The sequence below is a fragment of the Peromyscus eremicus genome, chromosome 6, assembly GCF_949786415.1.
Source record: "Peromyscus eremicus chromosome 6, PerEre_H2_v1, whole genome shotgun sequence".
In the NCBI taxonomy this organism is placed as follows: domain Eukaryota; kingdom Metazoa; phylum Chordata; class Mammalia; order Rodentia; family Cricetidae; genus Peromyscus; species Peromyscus eremicus.
In genome coordinates, this window is record NC_081421.1 from 10687098 (window position 1) to 10709604 (window position 22507).

General features: G+C 34.4%; 1 non-coding gene and 1 pseudogene across 1 annotated transcript; both read left to right on the forward strand.

Moving 5' to 3' along the window:
- The window catches only part of LOC131912817 (heterogeneous nuclear ribonucleoprotein F-like), a 179531-nt pseudogene that overhangs the window by 34848 nt on the left and 122176 nt on the right, over positions 1-22507 (forward strand).
- Trnaa-agc (transfer RNA alanine (anticodon AGC)) lies at positions 8866-8938 on the forward strand. The gene has a single exon. It is a non-coding gene; the product is annotated as a tRNA-Ala (tRNA).

Sequence of the window (22507 nt, forward strand, 5' to 3'; positions counted from 1 at the left end):
ACATTATATTCAACATCTAATTTCATGCTTGATAATTTGTAATCTAAATGAAAGAGTCTGTTTAGCTGATAATCTATAGCATGCAAAATTTTATAAGCTTACTTTTTGTCATTGATTTAATAAAATATTGACAACTAATCAGGAGAGGCCATTTCACTAGTCAGTTTCCATAACTATTATGTAGTACCTGGAAGAGGGACAATTATATTTTATTGTTAAAGGCTCAAAACCATAGGATAACCTTTATGTAGATATTAAAAGATGAGTTCCAGCTCCACACAGCATTAGATGATCAGAAGAAAGGAACAAGCATATTTCTGTCGGTTTGGTTCCTTGTGTCTTTTCTTGTAAGAGAGCTAGAAACAGCTGTGTGGGTTCCACCTTAATGACTTAAGATAAACTTAATCACAAAACTTAATCACATTTTGAAGACATAACTTTGAAATACCATTGTCAATATAAGTATCTATCCTCTTAGTAAGATGGAAGTTCCCATAGAACACTGGGAAGAACATGACAGTACAGGTTGAAATCACTGATAAGATTCAGATCACAACCCACACATTACTATTCTTTGTGATACTGTTTTTTCATATTAAGTTGATGTCCCAACTATAAGTAAACATCATTTTGCAAAATATATTGTCATATGGCTTATTTCCCCTAAACTAAATAAATAAATTAACGTTGTAAATACTGAGACTATTTCAAAATATAAAATAATACAATGATTACTTGAAGAAATATCAATTTATCTCTATGATTGTGTATTTTATTCATGAGATACAAAACTTGATCTAAATTATTAACTTTGAAAGAATAGTAAAGTTTCATATAGTCCTTCACAAAGTGATCTTATTTGGGTAAGATGTGACTTAGCTAAAATGATTGAGTCATTGCAGAACTACTTTAGCACAGCAGGAGAGAAAGGATGACTGGCATCAGAGTGACTAATTGTTACATAAAACAGTACTGTGTCTTGATGATCTTTGATCAGCCTTCAACAGTTCTTACAATTTGTACTGCAACAAAAATTTGTGGAATGTGACTTAACTGTATATTTCCAACCACTATCGTATGAATAAATACTCGACTATTGATTCTGCTCTCATTACAACTTGTGCCTTCACACAGTCCTTTGACATCTTCTTATGGAATACTGAAGTAAAGAAAGTTACTTTCATTCAGCTTCTCCATCAAATGGAGTGTATTGGTGTGTCCTTATTGCCCAGCATTGTATCAGTGACATTTTAGTTTCAAGGCTAGTATGAGAATTACAGAGAATTTTTTCCTGTGTCTTGCATATGGTTACATTAAAAATGTTATAACCATATATAAATCTGAGTATCAAAAATATGCTAAGAAATACTTCATGGTTTTATCTTTATGAATGATAAAAAGTCAGAGCATATAAGCTTTCATGGCTGCCTAACACTTGTCTTCATGCCTTTAATACCTCCCTTTTTTAAAGCCAAAATTTAAGTGTGAAGGAAGGTAAGTAAAGCAATGAAGATGAACCAAGGCTGTGATCCATACACCATATGTGAAGAAAAATACTACAAAATGGATAGAGAGTGAAATTAATTATGATCAAGACCATGAGAAAAAAAAAAGAGTTACATAAAACTGTGACTTGCAGTGTTCATATGGAAAAGTAAAATAGAAGCCTGCTTACTCTTTTGTCATAATTTCTATGACTCAGTTTGTTTTCTCTCAAGAGATTCAAGCGTCTTTGCTGGTTCCTCTCTGTACCTGCATACTGACCTGCACTCGAATGGTTCACACCTGCCCTGGCAATGGCACCTTTGATATCTTTAGAAATCCCCACACACATGCCTGGGGGGACCTTGGAGGTGATGATGGAGATAGAAGGAAATTTGCTCTGACATTAACCAAACAAGAAGCTCTACAGGAGTCTGTCACCAGCCAGGGATTCAGGAAATGAATTTCGAAGTACATGCTATGGGAAAGCTTGCGAGTTTCTCTGGAGGCATTTGCCACAGCAGTGTGGCAGGGTCTAAGCAATGCATCTGAATCAAGAATCCTCAGGGACCATACATTAAAATTAAAAGAGTGGAGAAACACACAAACCAATTCTCTCTGGGTAAACATTTTCTGCTCTGTCTATTCTAATTTTCACATTACATGTATTATAGAACTGACTTTTGCACATTTGAAATATCTACAAAAGAGGAAATTGTAGTAAAATTGAATAAGAACACAGATACTTTTAAATAGTTGCAGAATTAGTATCCAGTATGCAGTTTTTCTCAGGGAGTGATGTCTAGCTTCCACCTTAAACCATGGTTTACAGATGACTTGGAGCTTAAAAGGCTTCATGAAATCAAGTGTGTGGAGGAGGACATGTGTGAATTTGAAGGGAAAGTGATGGTAACAGCCTGAGAAAATGTAGGAGCCACCATAAGTCAACTTTAGCAGCAAATATATACACATGCATGAAAGACAGAAATTCCCCAGAGAATAGGCACTCAATATTTGACAAGACTCACTAATATTATGAATCATACCATCTACAAAACCACAAGTCTCACCATTCCTGATTTATGAAGTTTCACGTAGCATATATGTACATTATTATGTAAAAACCTTAAGTAGTTATTTATAATTTTTATATATTAGCTACAATTGAAATTGAGATTACTAATTTTATTGTACCTGTGTTATTTACAGAATTTAGCAAATTATTTCCAGCCACCACTTTTTATGTATCAAGTGTAGGGAGTATAGTGTTGGATATCAGTTCCAAACTATAAGCATACTGGAGAGATTTGCTTGGGTATTATTCTACTGGAGAGATTTGCTTGGGTATTATTCTTGGGTATTATTCTTCAGCACAGTGAAGTGAGTAGAATTTAAAATAAATTATATATATATATATATATAATTTTTTTGGTTTTTCGAGACAGGGTTTCTCTGTGTAGCTTTGCGCCTTTCCTGGAACTCACTTGGTAGCCCAGGCTGGCCTCGAACTCACAGAGATCCGCCCGGCTCTGCCTCCCGAGTGCTGGGATTAAAGGTGTGTGCCACCACCGCCCGGCTTAAGTGATATATATTACAGATACATGTAAGACACATTTCAAAAGCTTCTGTGCTAAGAAATTATAAATATTTGGAGAGAAAAAAACAATTCTAGTAACTCCTTTTTATCAACATGCATAATATAATTACCAATATCAAATTATCTTATTCTACCCTACCACTGTGTACAGACTTACAAGCTAATTAAAAGTGGATGAGAGATGGATCAGTAAGTAAAATCACTTGCCACGCAATCATAATGATTGAGTTCAAATTCCAGATTGGACAGAACTGGGCACCATAACATGTATCTACAGTGCCAGTCTTCTGGAGGGGTAGTAAGAGGTAGAGAGAGGATCTCACTGGAAACTTGAAGGCCTGCTAGCATGGAATACACTGCCCCCAAATAGAAAGAGACTGTCTTCAGCAAGGTGGAACTTGAGTACTGACATTCAAAGTTGTCTTCTGACTCCCACATGAACACAATGGCATCTGCATGCCCACATTGGCAATATCTTACACACTCAAGAAATAAAAAAAAATAAATAAGTAAGTAAAATAGGAAAAGTTCACTTGAAGCAACATGAGTTCCTACTGGTGTCCTGTTTCAAGAATCCTTTTTAATGCCTGTTTACGAAGAATGCATCATAGATCTTATTTATATTTTCCCTGTAATTGGAGGAATGTCCAAAGAGGTCATTTATGACAGTGATAGTAAATTAACAATACTTATAAAACTATGTATATATTAATCTTAGAGATACTAAGTGCATATTCCAAAGATATGACAGACAGCTAAAAATGTGATTGCTGATATATGTAGTACATATCTACTAGATTATATTTATTGCTCTATAGAAATAATATTAAAAGTATACAAAACAACTTTATCACATACCATTAAATTTAATTTCCATTTAATTTATGATATAGTTAAAATATAATGAGGGCAAAGTAATTTGTTACCAACTGTAAAAGGTAATAATGCCAATAGCATGACATTTAGATATAAAACATATATCATTTAATATTTCAGTGAGGCATTGTCAATCAAAAATAACTCTAGTATAGAGAAGTAAAGACGTAATTTGCCTTATTATGTGGGCAATTAAAGAATCTTGCTTCTATTTAAGTAGTCAAATTTTATGAGTTTCTAAGGTTAATGGAATAAGAAGAAAAAGGATCTGCATATATAGTAAGTGGGGTTTTTTTTGTATTTGTCTTGGGATTTGGTCTTATACAGAAAAAAGTTCCCTTGAGACAAACTCCCCAATTCATTTCTTCAGGGAAATTCTGTGCTTTAATAAGGAATATTAAAAAAAAAACTATTCTATCACTAAAATTTTTGTATCTAAAACAATAAGCCATGCACAAAGAGACAAATGCCCTATAATGTCATTAATAATTGAATGCATAGTTAATTTTATGGAAGTAGGTAGTAGAATAAAGATCACCAGGGTTCACAGTTGATTACTGACAATGTCTGGGGGAACCTGATCAAAGGGTACTCAATTTTAGTTACAAAGGAACAACATGAGGGTATGCATAGTAGAACATGGTAAGTATAGTTAGTAATGTACCATGCTTATGAAAATGTTGAGATTATACATAAATGTTTCTCACCACAAAAAAATGATGATGTGAAATTTTAATTAGTCAAATTTAGTATTGTCTGGTTGGATATAGATTTCAAGATATTATATTGCACACAATAAATAGGATGGCACTGCAAATAAAAATAATTTAAATTTCCATGTATAAAAATGAAAGCTTGAACACAATATAATAATACATGAGTAAGAATTTATTTTGTTAACCATGAGGTTGTATTTGCCTAGAAACTGCAAATCATTTTAATTAGAGAAGAATACAGAAAATAACATGTTTGACTTGGCTAGGAGTCTCATGGGGAGTATAGATGTTCATGGAATGTGTTAATATTTGAGCTGAGATTTAAAAGAATTTCAGGAAAAATAAAAAGCTGATATACTGCAATGAGTCTAAGACTGTCAAGGAAAAGCCAGAAGGTCACAGTGTGGTAAATAAATAGAAGTAGAGAATGTAAGAATGTGCAGCAACAATCATGATTAAATTACAGCAAAATCATTTTAAGCTATAAAAGATACGAGACAGAACCCATACCAGACATTAGGCAGAGTGAGAAACCTTGGAAAACTCAGCTCCAAACAGGGAGCCCCCATCAAATCCTTCCCCTCCGAGTTCAGGTAGCTCCATGGAGGGAGAGGTGGAAAGAGTGCTAAAGCCAGAGGGGATGGGGAACATCCAGAAAACAGCCCTCGAAATCACCATGATCAGAGTTCATATGAACTCACAGAGACTGAGGCAGTACGCACAGGGCCTGTATGTGTCTGCACCGGGTCCTTCACACATGCATTATGGCTTCCAGCTCAGGGTGTTTATGGGATTCTTGAGCATGCAAATGAGTGGGCTTCTGGTTTTCTTTTGCAAATGATGGGCTCTTTTCCTGGTGTTTGTTTTGTCCAAATCTGACGTGTTAGTTTATGTTCTGTCTTATTATCTTTTAGTACAATTGCTTTAAAAAAAAAGAATCTATCAAATACATTTCCATTTCCGTGTATATTTATGCCATATGTTTATACATTTACAGTTTTTGAGAGCCTCTTTTCCTTTGATCATTATTGTTACATACACACATATACACATCCATATGTAGAGGATATCAACTTAAGAGTCATGGGAGCATGGGGGTGTGGAGGAAGGATACCCGGGAGGAGCTAGAGGAAGGAAAGGAAAAGTAGGATGGAAAGTGACATGATTATATTTAAATTTAAAAATTAAAAATAGATAAGTTATATATATGTGTGTGTGTGTGTGTGTATCCAATTCCACTAAAACATACATAAGATATATATATATATATACATATATACATATATATGTATTTATTCACATACACAGACACATATAAATTGGCTAATTGGTTGTCAACTTAACTTCTAAATTCACTAAATTCACTTGAAGAGACAAGCCTCTGAGCCCCTGTATATGTCTGTGAGGGATGTCTAGATTAGGTTAATTGAGCTGGAAAGACCCATTTCACCATACATGGGCTCAGTGCTTGTCTGAATAAAAAGGAGGAAGAAGGTGAGGACCAGCATTTATTCCTGTCTGCTTCTTGACTAGTTACAGTGTGATGACTAAATGCCTCTATTTCCTGCTACCTAACACTCCCACCTTACGGATCTATTATGGAATTGTGATCCTATATATCCTTTCTCACTTAAGTTGCCTTTGTCTGACAATGTTATCGTAGCACCAAGAAAAGTAACCAAAACTATCAGTATTGGGTATATTGTATTTCAAATGCTACATGTGGAAGAGACACAGAATAGAAATAAAATTAAAAACAGAACTTATCAACTGTGAGTTTAACAATATTCATCTAGTTATGAAAACTAAGAGCTCAGAACAGCCATATGCAACTTTGTCTGGCAGCCATATCCATTTCACAGATACCAAAAGTCACAAATATACTATGAATGCTACCCTACATAACTTGATTTCTAACTATTTACTTGAAAATAGCTTTAGAGTTACAAATAAATTGTCCCAGACACAAGGAATGTTTAAATATCCTTTATGTGACTTGCCTAAATGTAATCACGTTTTACAACGATACCACTACCAAAACTGGAAACACAATATCAGTGCCTAATTACATATTGTAATTTTTTGTCATTGTCTTTTTGTGTTCCCCACACTTTATTTTTTTTAAGTACACCATATTTAGTTTTTTCTTCTAAGTTAGAGTAACCAAGGACACATTTACTTCTATTCATCCTATCAGCCTACAGCAAATTTCTACAGTATCACTGTGTGTCTCTAACAAATCTTGCTGGTATGTCTGAGCAATGTGTTTATCAATGATACCACTGATAAGATGCTGTGGTCTTAGTACCTGTGTTGTCTGGAACATGTTGAGGCTTATGTCTGGTTAATGAGGATATGATCTTTGATCACAGAATTTAAGTAAACTAACAGGTATCCTCATTTATAAAGTTACTAGATTCCTTTCATGTTTATCAATATCTTCTAGGAAAATGATTTGAAAATATGAATATCTGTTCTTCGTTATTTTCCCTATAAATATTAGCATCCATTGGTTACTTCCTATGAGCGGTGGCTGTGGCATCAATGAAGGAACCTTCTGTTTGAACCATATAGTACACATTTACTCTATAGATCAGCACTATAAGGAAGAACCTTCCTTCATCCATATAGTTAAATTATTTTTTGTAGATTTATTTATTGAATTGTATATGTATAAATGTTTACCTGTAAGTATGTATTTACACTACCTGCATTCTTGGTGCCTGTGGAAGTAAAAAACAAACTTTTGGAATTATAGACAGTTGTGAGCCAACGTGTGGGTACTGGAATCAAGCCTGTGTCTTCTACAAGAACACATTAATTCCTGAGTCATTTTTCCACTCCTTGGTTTCAACCTGTGGATAAACCATTGCTTATTCAATCATTTCCTATGTAGGGACCTAAGATTATTTATGAATTGTTATAATTGTAAATGATGAGTTATAATCATTTTCCATATGCACATTCATGCTCCTGAATATGCATCTTGCTGGGAGTGGAAAACTGAAGCTAAGAAAGTTAATATGTAGATATCCAAACATTAACAAACCCCAATAAGAGGTTTGCTTCGCCAGGCAGTGGGGGCACATGCCTTTAATCCCAGCTTTTAATCCCAGAGAGCCAGGCGGATCTCTGTGAGTTCGAGGCCAGCCTGGACTACCAAGTGAGTTCCAGGAAAGGCACAAAGCTACACAGAGAAACCCTGTCTCAGAAAAAAAAAAAAAAAAAAAGAGAGGCTTGCTTCAGTCTGCTCTTTCAACTCATGTTTCTTCTCAAGCTCCAGTTTAATGTTTTTGTTTTCCTTTTATTGAAAATACATTTTTTTCTTACATAATATTTCCTGATTACGGATTCCCTACCCTCTACTTCTAGTTGCTCCCAGACTTCCCTCTTATCTGGACCCACCTCGTTTCTGTCTCTCACTAGGAAACAAACAATTTTCTAAGGAATAAAAATAAGATAAAACAAAAATTGACACATTGGAAAATGACGAAACAAACTAACAAAAGAAGGAAAAGAGCCCAAGAAAAAGATAGATATTCAGAGGCCCATAAAAATTTCATTAAAAACACTAAACTGGAAGCCATAGGCTCTGTAGGATAAAAAGGGAGAAATTATATATATATATACACATATACATATATATAATATATACATACATGATACATACATATATATTCTATGATAAATTTGAGGAAAAGTAAAAGTCCTGACCTGACCTGACATTATATGACAAGTGAAGGAACTCCAAAGATGGTATTGAGTTCATTATCTGCTAATCATCTACTGTTGGACATGCAGCCTACATTTAAGAATAGTTTGTTTCCAGGTGAGAATCTTTGTTAAAAACTACATTCATCATTTGCAAGTGGTTATCATTTGAAGATGAAATTTCTATCATCTAGGTGAACACATATAGCTTTTCTTCCAGATTATGAATTATTTGGGGTTTTATGTCAATGTGATTAGACAATGGATTTCTAACAGTGTGAATACAGGAATTTATTAATGTTTCTCAGTTCATATTTATTTTTAGGGTTAATAAATGTGTCCTTAACTCTGAGATACTATTTTCTGATTATGTGCATTATCTCATAGTTGTGATGTTTTCTCTGTATTATATGCATTTTTTTGCTCTTTTAAAAATGGATTCTCCTACATAGCTAAGCATCACTAAGATACAGACTGATGGGGTTGGGGATTTAGCTCAGTGGTAGAGCGCTTGCCTAGCAAGCACAAGGCCCTGGGTTCGATCCTCAGCTCCAAAAAAATAAAAAATAAAATAAAGATACAGACTGAGAGAATTGTGGGAGCCCGTTTATGGGTTCCTCGTGGCTTTACCCAGAAGGTCCACATAGAGGATGATTAGGACCACGGGCCTCAGTGCATGTGTCTGAGATGGTCTGCACTTGGCTGTGCTGGGGGAGGAGGTCATTTGCTCCACCCCTTGGCGTCTCTATAAAAACCCTGGGGCAGAGACAGTCGATAGGTTCCAGGCCCTCTCGAGGCTATCCTTTATTTTCTATCTGTTTATCTCTGCAAGATTCTCCACGATAAATCCTTCTATCTAATATTTCCTGCTGCTCACACTCAAGAAAACTCTGGGGAGCTGTGGGGTTGGTGGGTAAAGGCCCCACAGAGAATGAGGACCAAACCGATGCTGTGAGTTTTGGAGATATAATGATGCAACTTTTGGAGATGCAAAGCTCTGTTTTTTTTTTTTTTTGTTTTTTTTGTTTTTTTTTTTTTTTTTGAGCTTCCAATCCAGAATCTTAAACCACTGACAGGAAAAGCCAGGTTCAAGTCAGGGAAGAATTGTTAAGCCACATTTTCTTATTTCAATTCAGAGAAGAACTGGTAGGCTGCTTTTTTTTGCTTCCTCATATATTGTTGGTAATACCTTGATGGTGTTTCATATGGCTACATAAATCATGAAGACTCCTTCTGACAGTTGACACAAAAAGGACCAAGGCACCATATTATCGTGTTTAAACAATATATAGAATAATGAAATGAACAACCACTAAAGACAATGAGTGTAATGAAATCTTCTAAGTGTTTGGGAAACTCCAGGGATGCATGTAATATAATAGAGGGCTTTATTCCTCCCAGGTGTCTGTGCTTGCCTGGTACATGCATTTGTACCAGGCTTTTTTGGGAGGAGGGGGGGCACTGCCATCCAGCCACCAAATCATGTCACAGGGACTTATTCTTAGTTACAAATGCTTGGCCTTAGTTTAGCTTATTTCTAGCCAGCTTTTCTAACTTTAATTATCCTGTTTCTCTTCTTTTACATTTTGCCTCTGGGGGCTTTTTACCTTTCTTTCTTTCTTATGTCTTTCTTTCCTTCCTACTCTGGGGCTGGCTGTGTGGCTGGTCCCTGGCCCCAGATATGTCCCTCCTTCTCACCACCTTCTGATCTCATTCTTCTCTTCTTCTTGAGCTTAGATTTCTCCTCCGATTTATTCTCTCTGCCCATCAGCCTTGCCTATCCTTTTTCTGCCTAGCTATTGGTTGTTCAACATTTTATCAGACCAGTCAGATGACTTAGTCAAGCAAGAAGAAACAAATTCAACACATCTTTTCATAATTAAACATATATTCTTATAACATTAAAAACACCTTTACATGTTTAAAGTAATATTCTGTAGCATAAACAAATGTAACACATCTTTACATAGTTAAAATAATATTCCACAACATGAATTCCTTAAAACTTGCAATGGATATAAATTTTACATCTATTAAAATGTTTGTGTCAACTTATACATGTACATATCTATATGTAGAGTATGAGCAGCATTAAATTTTAGCAATTAACATATGAAAATACTTTAAATAAATGTATACAAAGTCATTACAACTAAATCATAATAAACAGTTTAATTATGCTATAGAAATGTTTCTGAACATATATTTTCCTACATTGGCTCATTAAATAATGTTTCAACTGAGAATTACAATAAATGACCCTGCAGTTTCTGTGGCTTCCCGCCCTGCCATGGAAGCTGCATTCAGTTCCCAGCTACACTGAGCCACTTACAGTCACCTGGGATTACAGTTTCAGGAAATGAGACACCCTCTTCAGGACTCCACTGGAACCTACACCCACTTTTGCACACACACACACACACACACACACACACACACACACACACACACTGTACATATAAATACAAATAAATTAAATCTTTACAAATAAGAACTGGATATACTGTCATATAACACTGTAAATATAATAACAGCAAAGCCTTTTATATTATTCTCAGGTTGTATTAATAGCTTTTATCTTATCTTGAATTCAGCTAAGACCTGGGAAATTCATCTTAATACTAAAAGAGGAAAATTAGAACATCTATGAAAGCCAGCTGGAAGTGCTACCTAGTCTGATGACAATGTACTGCAAACATCATGTAAAACATGCTTTTACTCTTCCATATAGAAGAACCTATTAATTTGTTTTAATTAAAATTTCTAAAATTAATTTTTAAATTTCAATAGTTGGATTATGCCATCCTGAGAAGTAATAATCTCATGTCCAACCACATTGGCAAAGGACCCTATTATATTCTGCTGCTGCCTTTCATTTTGCTTCTTATATTCCTATTCACTTGAACAATATTATTAAGTTCTGAAGTTGATTATATGGGTTCTTTGTGAACAGGAGCTGGGAACATTTCAGATAGCTAAAAATAAGGTTCTCTTTGGCTCTAAGTGAAACACTTACACCTCTTCTCCCCTCTGACAAATATTCACTGAGTATAAAAGTGCTCACCTTTAAATATGCTCTGGAAATTAAGAATTAGCTTGGTGACAGTTAAAACTTTTGGATCCTACCTTTAATGTAACATTTTAATATTGTGCCTTCCCACTCACAAACTTAAATTCATTTGAAGCACAATCAGTCATTATTATGAGTAGAGGAACAATGGTTTCTTCTGGTTTCTTTTATGGCATAAACTAAAACACTGTTCAGTATAAAAAACAGATTGACTGCTGGTAACCTGAAGTAAATTGTGTGGGGTCTAATTCCTTTAAATTTAATTTTTAAGAATTTCATGTATGAGTTCTGTACTTATATAATTTCCACCCCTCTTTCCCCCATCTGATGCCTCCTATTTCCCCAAACTCCCTCATAAGCTAATTTTTAAATATAATAAATATACTCCAAATTTAAAGGTGGCAAATTTTGAAAGTAAACATCCATAATGGCTAACCATATTCCTTTATTTTTGTTTATTTTGTATATATATAATATATATGTATATATTTACTATACTACTTAAACACTACAACAAAATTAATATGTAGTCAATGAACTTCATATAACATAACAAGCATTTTTTTTTTTTACTGTTTCAGTTTACTGTTTTGTGGAATTCCTGAGTGTGTAAGGGAGTGGGTCTGTTTCTTGTGCTGTCTCCTTGACTCCTTTCTTTCTGTTTGTTTGTTTGGTCCAATTCCAATATGTTAGTTTGGTGTTTTCATTACATTTTAATTTACTATATTTTATTTTATTACTATCTCTTTTAGGCCAGTTTGTTTTTAATAAGAGACAGAAAAGGAGTGAATCTGAATGGGAAGGGAGATAGGGAGGAACTAGAAGGAGTAGAGGGAAGATAAAACATGATCAGGATATATTTTGTGAGAAAACAAACTTTTTAAAGAAAGGAAAACACATATATTTACAATTTGTATATCCTATAGATAATGGGAAAATCTATCACAACATTTAAAACCATTATATGCTTCATCTGACACTGTGAGTTTTATGCATAGTGTAATTTTTATGTTCTTATATTTACACTGATAGCTCTTGTATTTTGATTCCATGCAGAAATACTGATTTCAATTAGCATATGTCCAGAGACATGCAGATTGTTAGTCTCCATCGTCTGTAAGATTCAAAACTGAGATATATGTCATTTTTTCCCCAAACTAGTCCTAGTCATATAGTTCTTATGAAGGTGTCTTGAAACTATTCCTGGATTCTTCTGGCTGACAGGTTACTTTGATTTTGTTTCTGCTAATGTGGTATCTAACATGATTTCAGACCTACAAAGTTTTGGCCACATGGTTCTTCTCTTACCACCTTTAACCATTATTATTTTTAATGTGTTGCTTTCTACTTCCTGGTTTGTAAGTTGAATTCCAGCTTTGAAACAACTTTGCTCAAAATATCCTCAAATCCCTGGCATAATTGCACTGTCCAGGGTCCTTTAAAGCCCATCAGCCCACTTCAAGTCAAATATCCTTTGCTATCCTTTCCCTGCCCAGGTCCTGTCCCTCTTGTCCTCTGTTTACTGTGTCTGAGCACAACTTCTGAGTTTGTATAAAGCAGAAAACACAGATTTCAGAGGGATGGCAGCTGCTTACCACTAGAAAGTAATGAAAATACAATTTATGTGAAAGAGCAGGCAAGGAGTCAATCACCGGAGAGCCTGACAGGCAGAATGGAAATGGATCCTGAGTAACTTCAGCTTAGAGCAGAGTCAAAGATGATCAGACAAGAGTAACTGAGGAAGGAGGCATGAGAGACAACACCGGATGATCCTATATTCCTATTTGATCTATGATAAAAAGAAAAGGAAAAATTCCCAATGCATGATTCTGGGAAAGCACCAGGACCAAGAATTGCTTGTTAATAATTTTAGGCTCAATTAGTCTTAAAAATCATGACTGTCCATGACTTATGATAATTTGCAAGGTATCAAATGGTTTGGTATCCAAATTAGAGACATATACCAATATAAAATCTAAGTAGCTAAATGAAGTAGTTAAACTGTATGAGATGTACATAAATAAAACAAACTCAATTACCTATAGAGAAAAATTAAAAAGAATAGGGAACTTGATGTAATGAAGACAAACTTCTATCTGCTCTATGATTGCCTGAGGCTTTCTTGATTATCTACTTCTGTAACACAAAGTAATGTGAGCTCCAGCATGGGATCTGAGCCTCCTGGCTAGCTGTCTGCAGACTCTCCTTATTAAAGAGCAAGGTGGTAAATGTTATCATTGTTCCTTTCTAAGAAACAAGAAATTCTCATTATATATAAAAATGTGATTTGACTATTATTTTCCCCTGACACCCATGTAAAAACTATTTTTATTCATTAAAAATAAATTTAGTCATGGTTTCTATGAAGATCACTTCTCGTTTTGAAAACTGAAACATTTCCTGGATGGAGCTATGATTTAAATCCATGCTTGTGTGTGTCAGCCATCACCTTCATTAAACAGCTGGTTGTACATGTTTCACTAGTGACAGTAAGAAGCTCATGTTATAATTCCATACAGATGAAAATCTTAAGCGATTGAGGTAATGCCTCCCCAGTATAGGTCCTATGACTTGTAAGCTGAAACTGTAATAGCCAAGAGACTGCTCTGAGATGCATCAGGATTACATGAGAAAAGACAAGAATTATGGCACATATTGTATGGCTTAAGAAAATTCTTTTCAACAAGCAATATACAAACATGATGTGATGACTGGAGAGAACCCTATAAGTCTATTAGCTCAAAATCCTAAGACAGTCACACCAATGAATGAATTTTCTATGCAATCAAAACTTAAATTTTTTCCATGAGAATCTACATTATGTGTTACAAAGATTCTTTTAGTAGTATATTTTCATGTTCTATCTGTTCTGTAAATTTTTATTGTTTGTGTGTACACATAAAACCCTTTAATGTATCACAGAAAATAAAACACGCTGAAAGAGGACAATAAGAAGTTGAGAGAAGTAGGGAGTTAGTACAACATGAAAAATACATTGTAAAATCAAGCCCTGATTATTCTAATGAGAAATTGATTTTAATCCAAGTAAAGGAATGCTCATGGTATACTATCTATTTCTAATTCTGACATATTGCCCATTTTTTTTAGGAGATACCACTGTGAAATGTAACTCATTGTGCCTGCAAATGAGTACTGGGAAGTGCATGTAGTGCATATTTGTGGTGTGTGTGTGTATGTGTGTGTGTGTGTGTGTGTGTGTGTGTGTGTGTGTGTGTATGTTCAGTGTGAGTGTATTTTCTAACCTCACCATAAATATCTGATAAAAGCTTTACATCTGATTCTTTTTTTTTTTTTTTTTTTTGATTTTTCTGAAACAGGGTTTCTCTGTGTAGCTTTGTGCCTTTCCTGGATCTTGCCCAGTAGACCAGTCTGGCCTCAAACTCACAGAGATCCGCCTGCCTCTGCCTCCCGAGTGCTGGGATTAAAGGTGTGTGCCACCACTGCCCGGCCTACATATGATTCTTACATTCATCTAGTTTAATAACTAATTAAAAATGTATTCAGAGAAAGATGTGATAAGGGAATACTTGACAAGATCTCAAGCTGCAGCTTCAACATACTCCTTCTGACTGAGACATGAGGATGTCTGTGTCAACATGGTTGATTGCTCTACCATAAACCTTCTCTCATATAACATGACTAAAGATGAGTGCATCCAATAGACAGGTTCCCAGTTTGCATCCAAAACTAAAACTTCCACTACTGTATTTACTTCCTAAAGCTGCATGACCAATTAGCAGATGGAGGAAGTCAAACAAGGAGTTTATTTTACCGCAATTCTGCAGAATTCAGAAAGAATATCACACAATACACCACACTTTATTGGTGACTCAGGTTTTCCTTGACTGCCTAGGCTCTGGGGCTTGTTCCTTGGTGTCCCTTAGCCTGTAGATCCACCACTCCAGTTATCACACTGTCTTTTAGCATGACTGGGCTAAGCTTGCATTCATTCTAGACAAGCATGTAAAGGCAAATTCATTTTGTCTTCCAGAAAAAAAAGTTAGTCTCCTTTATAACTTAAAGGTCTCATTGTAGGCTGAGATTTCCCAATACAGCAGCTGCTTCCAAATTACTACACTGAGGATTATATTACTTATGAATACTCAGCTGATAGCTCAAGCTTATTACTAACTTGTTCTTAAACAACTCAAATTAACCCATTTCTATTAATCTACAATCTGCCACATGGCTCAAGGATTTACCTGAACTCCAGAATGTCCTGTTCCCTCTGCAGCTCCTGGCAACTCCCTGAGTCTGCCCTTCCTCTTCCCAGATTTCTCTTAGTCTGTCTCTTGCACTCAATCTCTTACTTCCTAGATGTTGACCAATCAGATTTTTATTAGCCAATGAGTAATAAATATTCATAATGTGCAAATAGATAGTTTTTAAAAATAAAGTATTTAAAGAGACAGTAAAGGTAATATAAAAAAATAAGCCACGTAAAGATGGCTATCACACAGAGAATCTGGATTATGTTCTCTTTGATATTTGTAACTGAAAAAAAAACACATTTGATTGTAAAAGCTGTTGAGTTATGCCAAAATGTAAATTTTAAAGGTACCTTGACTTCAAAATTTAGATATAAGGATATGTTGCTTTGGAAAAGAGGCTTTGCTTTTGTTTCCACAGAAAGCCAGAGGCTATAGATTTGTTCCAAATTAAGATACATCAGGTTTGATTAGCTAAGACCGCCTAAAACGTCTCCGATGACACCAAGGCCCAGATTATCCAACATCCAAAACTGTTTCAAGGCAATTGGCTCAGACAATGCACCCTCACGAACTACTCCATAATCCTAATATTTTCTTTGTGTCCCCATAAGATACAGCAGCTCCCCTCCAGCAAAAAGTAGTAAAAAAGCTACACCCAAATTCCAAAATATATCAAGCTGGCTTTGGAGATGAAATTGGCTCATTTCTTCTCTAAACCCAGGCATATTGCTTAAAAAAATGTTTAAGAGATTCTTATGTCCCAAATCAAAAGAGCCCTCTGGTGTGGGACAGAAAAAAATACAATATTTTTATTTAAAACAGGTTGATTATAAATGCTATCCCTTTCTAAAAAAGAAAATGGGATATGATATAGATATATAGGATATAGAGATGATAGGATAAAAGAGTAGATTAATGAACCTACTTTTAAAGAGCAACAACTTGTTTAAAATGTTTTATATTGGTATAGGTTTTAGTTTATTGATACAAACTTAAAGTTAATTTTGTTATACTCTGTGTATACTTCTACTATTTTTTAAGGTGTTATGTTTGTACAGCTCATTTAAAATTGTAATGGATAATTAAAAAATAGATTAATAATTAGTCATCTATGATAATCATACTCATAGCCATGTTAGTTAAGTCTTCTAGGTATACATAGATATATTTCAGATAGATAGGTAATCTTCAAATACTTCAAAGACCTACAAAATATGGCATTTAAAATACTTTAAAAATTTAGACTTTCTGGACAATGAGACATGTCTGCTCCTGGCAGCACTGATTTACTTCAGAGAAGAGGATGAGCATCAAAGACACTCCATATGGAGTTTATCTTCACCTTGACAAAAGTAGCCATTTGGGCAAGAAACTGTTCTTGCCTAGACTGCTTGAGCAAATAAACATACAAGACCCATGGAAAGGTGACCACTAAACCTTGCTTGAAAAATGGTCCTTTAGGATCTTGCTTCACAGAGGAAACTGCCAGACATTCTACAGAACACACACACACACACATACAAAAAAAAAAAAATGACTGAGAGACTCTAACCCTGTGGGCTAAAAACAGATGCCTCAACTTTACAAGAGAACTTTGGATGACTGTCCAGGCTGCCAGCTGTCTCTGTCTACCCTACAAGACTCCCAAAAGTTGCTTTCATCCTTCTCCCATTTCTCAGGTAGTATTATATCCTTCTGAGGTCTTTGATGTAGTTATAACTAAATAAAAATTTCTTTAGTTATGATAAAAGATAAGTTAGATATAAAACTTTATACTCACAAATATAAGATAGATACGATATCTTCTTTAATTTTTCCAAATAGACTAGTTATTATAAATAGACTAGATATTATAACTGTAATTCTTGCTTGATAATTGTTTTGTTATCTGTAATTTTACTATGAAAAAGTTAAAACTTTCCTTTAAAAAAAAAAAGAAATAAAAGGGGAAGTGCTATAGGATGTTCTGTATGGCAAATGTGTTAATAAATAAAACACCGATTGGCCAGTAGCCAGACAGGAAGTATAGGTGGGACTAACAGAGAGGAGAATTGAGGGAACAGGAAGGGAAGGGGGAGACTGCCTGCAGCCAGGACAAAGAAGATGTAAGGTACCAGTAAGCCACGAGCCACATGGCAAAGTATAGATTAATAAAAATGGGCTGAATATAAGAGTAAGAGCTAGACAATGATAGGCCTGAGCTAATGGCCAAGCAGTTTAAATAATATAAACGTTTGTATGTTTATTTATAAGTGGGCTAAGGGAATGCCGGGGCTAGGCAGAACCCGGTGAGAAAACACTCCAGCTACAATAATGTAAAAAATAGATTGTTTGACAGCCTTTCACCTTTTTTTGTCTAAATAAAAGAGGAATATTTTATCTTTAACATAGTAAAATTGTATACAATAAAAACAGGTATTAAGTAAGAATTATAGTTATAATATCTAATCTATTTCTATTTGACAAAATTAAAGAAAGTATTTTCTTATCTATCTTATCTTGGTGAGTCTAAAGTTTTGTACCTAATTTACCTTTTATCATAATTGAGGAAAACTATAACTATAACTCTCTAGTCTTCAGTTTCATCAAAGACTCCAGAAAGATGTAATGTTACCTAATGACAGGGGCATCAAGACGCCTGGACAGTCACCCAAAATTCCCCTCTAACTTTTAATCATCCAGCTCTGGCCTACAGGCCTAGAATATCTGACAGACTTTCCTGTGAACAGCAAATTTTGAAGGACTGTCCTACCTTCCCTTGGCAAATTTCAGCAGTCACTTTTCTTTTGCCCTCCTGGTCCAGTTTGGACAGTAATTGTCAGTAGTTGTGGCAAGGGCATTTTCTTTGCCCATTTGGCTAGCTTCTGCCATAAAGAAAGCAAACTTGGTGCTTCTTCAATGCCCATCACCTCTGAAGTAGATTGGTACTGCCAGGAGCAGACATGTCTCACTGCCATGAAAAGTTTTAGGTTATTAAACATAATAAATGCCATATTCTGTAGATCTTCGAAATGTTTGAAGATGAATTATCTAAATATATTTGTGTATGACCTTGAAAACAACCTAACATAAGTTTGACTACTATTTTCTGTATTTCTTAATTATACATTAAAGTTTTTAAATGAGCTGCAAAAACATAATGCCACACGCAACAGTAGAAATATACATATATTATAAAAACTAACTTTAAACGTGTAATAATAAACCAACTAGAACCTCACAGATGTTCAGTAACCCTAATTTAAAAAATAAGATTTCAAAACAAGTTTTCTAAGAAAGATATTTAATCCTCCAAATAGGAAGTTCAGAATGAATATGTGCCCAAAAGGTACCAGACTTTAAGTATATTTAATTAAAAACTCTATCCCTCTATCTACCTAACTATATGTCCTTGCCTCTACCTATTTTTTATATATATGTACCACGTAAATACATGTTAAAATAATTGGCTAACTATATTTCTAACTTTGCAATATGTGTATTTGTGATTCCCTTATTTTTACTTAAACTAAAACCATTCCCCATTTCCTATGTGTGTGCATGTGCTATTCTGCTGAACACAAATTTATCATAATATCTAACAACATTGTTTTTAGTGATTATAGCTCATTTTTCAATGAATTATATTTAGCAATTCCATGTAATTATTGATGTGTTATCTATCTATGTATGTATCTATCAACCTACATACATATTTATCTATGATTCAATTTATGTACATATATGTATGTATGTATATGATAGATATATGTATATACGTATCCATTTATGTATGTATATATATATATATACATACGTATCTACATATTATCTTCTATCTACCATCTATCTTTCTTCCAATCATTTCATTTCCAATTTATCTTTATCTTATTAATTTTAGTCACTGTATTGTTTTAACTGTGCTATACAAGTTATTGTGTTAAAAGTTTATATTTCACATACAGAAAGATACATATTGATCTTTTAAATGTTACTACAATGAGTTTAAATATATTCTCAAAATTCATTTGAAAAATTTGATAGTTTATTATTTCTGAATAAACATGGCCTTCACTTTTATTTGTCATTCCCTGTTGGTAAAGCAACATTATAAACCAAAGCCACATCCTGTAAATCAGAGTGAGAGCTATAAAATGAGCAACAACAATCTATCTCTTAGGAATGAAGTTAGTGCATCTCACGCAGCACTGATGAAAATGTGAATTATTATAATTGCTATATTCTACACAGAAGGCAATGTGGAAATGGCTGTGAAAATTGAAACTATAAATATACTGAAATTTACTTCTTAGAGATCTGTTCCATCTTATCTAAATAAATAAAGTCAGCATAATCAAAGTGTTTATAGGTGATAGTTTATTTATACCATCACTTATCTGTAAAATATCTAAATGCCTAATTATAATATTAGACATGATAAAATATATGGATTAGATATGATTTATATTAAATAAATTTTTAAGTATGCACATAGGAAATATGTGAACAACACATAAAAATAGTACTATGTTTGATGTACACACATTATCTAGAACTCAGAATCTCAGCTTTGAGATATGCAATAACCGGTCTGTTAAAAAAGAAAAAAAAATTTGCCTGGTTACAGTAGATGGCCAGTTCAGACTCCATATCCTTATGACAAAGAGTTTTAGCCAGGATCATCCTGGAAGATTCCTCAGAATTTCCATTGTACTAGGTTTCTAGTTCATCCTGAAGATGTTCCCAATTCTAACTGTCTCTCCTAGTACTCTCTCCCTCTACCTACCCTGATCTGATCCCTCCTGTTTCCATCCCTACCCACCCCCAGTCTCTGACTCTTTTGTCTGATTTTGGGACTCTTTTCCTCCTACTGAGTTGTCTTATCCAGCCTTAATATGAGGAGAGGAACCTAGTGATATTGCAACATTAATATGCCATGATTGGTTGGTATCCTTGGGAAGCCTGCTTTTTCCTGGAGGAAATAAAGAAGGAGTGGATGGGTTTGGGGTAGGGAGTGGAATGGAAGGGGAATCTGTGGTTGAGATGTGATATGTGAAAGATAAATAAATTAAATATAAAAGAAATTAGCAATAATAAAAATGGCAATTTGATTCATAAGCCACCCATCATATTCTTCATTATTTCTTAGATTTTATTTCTTCACTAAAGAAGTGTCCTCAAAATTATCCTTTAATAATGTGGTGGTTTGAATGGCAGTGGCCCTTATAGGCTCTTAAATTTGAAAACTTGTACCCCAGTTGGTGGAGCTGATTATGAAGGATTAAAAGGCATGACCTTGTTAAAGGAAGTATGTTACTAGGTGTAGCCCTGAGGTTTTGAAAGTCCATGCTAGGCCCAGTCTCTACTTCTGTGCATCATACTTGTGCATCAGCTGTAACCTCTCAGCTACCACTTGGGCACCATGTATGTTTGCTTTTTGCAAGGTCCCCCACCATGATGACCATGGACTCACCCACTGAAACCATAATCCTCCAATAAACTTTTTTCTTCAAAACATTGCCTTGGTCATGGTAACTCTTTGCAACAATAAAAAAATAACCAAGACAAGTATCTTTATTTGACATCTACACATTGATGACTTATCCACTGTATGAAAAGTTTACATGAATCTTGAGGTAGTAAAACTATAAATGCACTAATACATAAAAACCTACTAAAATGTAATCATACAATCTCACCACTAAGGGAAAATGTTTACATCTATGAAAGGAAAATCAGACATTATTTATTAGAATAAACAAAATGGTCAAATTTCTAATAAAAGTGAATAAAATCCAGTATAAAATAGAGGACTCTATTTCTGACACAGGATTTATTTATTTGCATTATGTTAATGTCACTTGCCAATGGTTGATTTGCTCATTTCAAGATTATATTTATATAAATATATTTATATTTATTTTCACACACCAATATTTATGGTAAAAACAATACAGAAATAAGCATGGCTATAACTCTCACTTTATAACTGATCACATGACTTACTTGGTGTCTGCACCTTTCAATTCTGAATTTTCTAATCCTTCAGCAAATGTTTAGCTACATGGTCCTTTACTTGGTTGGGTGGATAAAAGTGCCAGGTGTAGAATATTTTTCCTTTTTGTTTCCTTGCAGTGATTTTGTTATTACTGTTTTTCCAATGGCTTAGGTCACAAGTACACAACACTAAAATACAGGTTTTGTGTATGTTCCCAGCATACCATATTCTGCATGTATATGAAGCACTAATCTTCATCTCATGAGCCACCCCAACACTATTCACCCCAGATAGTACCATAAATTTCGTCCATGATTTCCCCACATCTGTGGATGTCAAGGTAACTAATTATCATTCTTAACTCCATTCTTGATGAAATCACTGTGTTTCCTGTTGAAGTAGTATATTTCTCTGAAGCTTGCTCAGTAATTGAGTAAAACCAAAACTTAGTATAAGCCAGTCATCCTAGGGTCCACCATGCTATATCTATATCTATATCTATATCTATATCTATATCTATATCTATATCTAATCTATATCTCTATCTGTCTATCTAGTCTCCATGGTTCTGTGGGTTGTAGTCTGATTGTTCTTTATTTTATATCTAGAATCCACTTATGAGTGAGTACATACCATGTTTGTCCTTCTGGGTTTGGGTTACCTCACTCAGGATGATTTTTTCTAGTTCCATCCATTTGTCTGCGAATTTCATGCTTTCATTATTTTTCTCTGCTGAGTAGTACTCCATTGTGTATATGTACCACATTTTCTTAATCCATTCTTCAGTTGACGGGCATCTAGGTTATTTCCAGGTTCTGGCTATTACAAATAGTGCTGCTATGAACA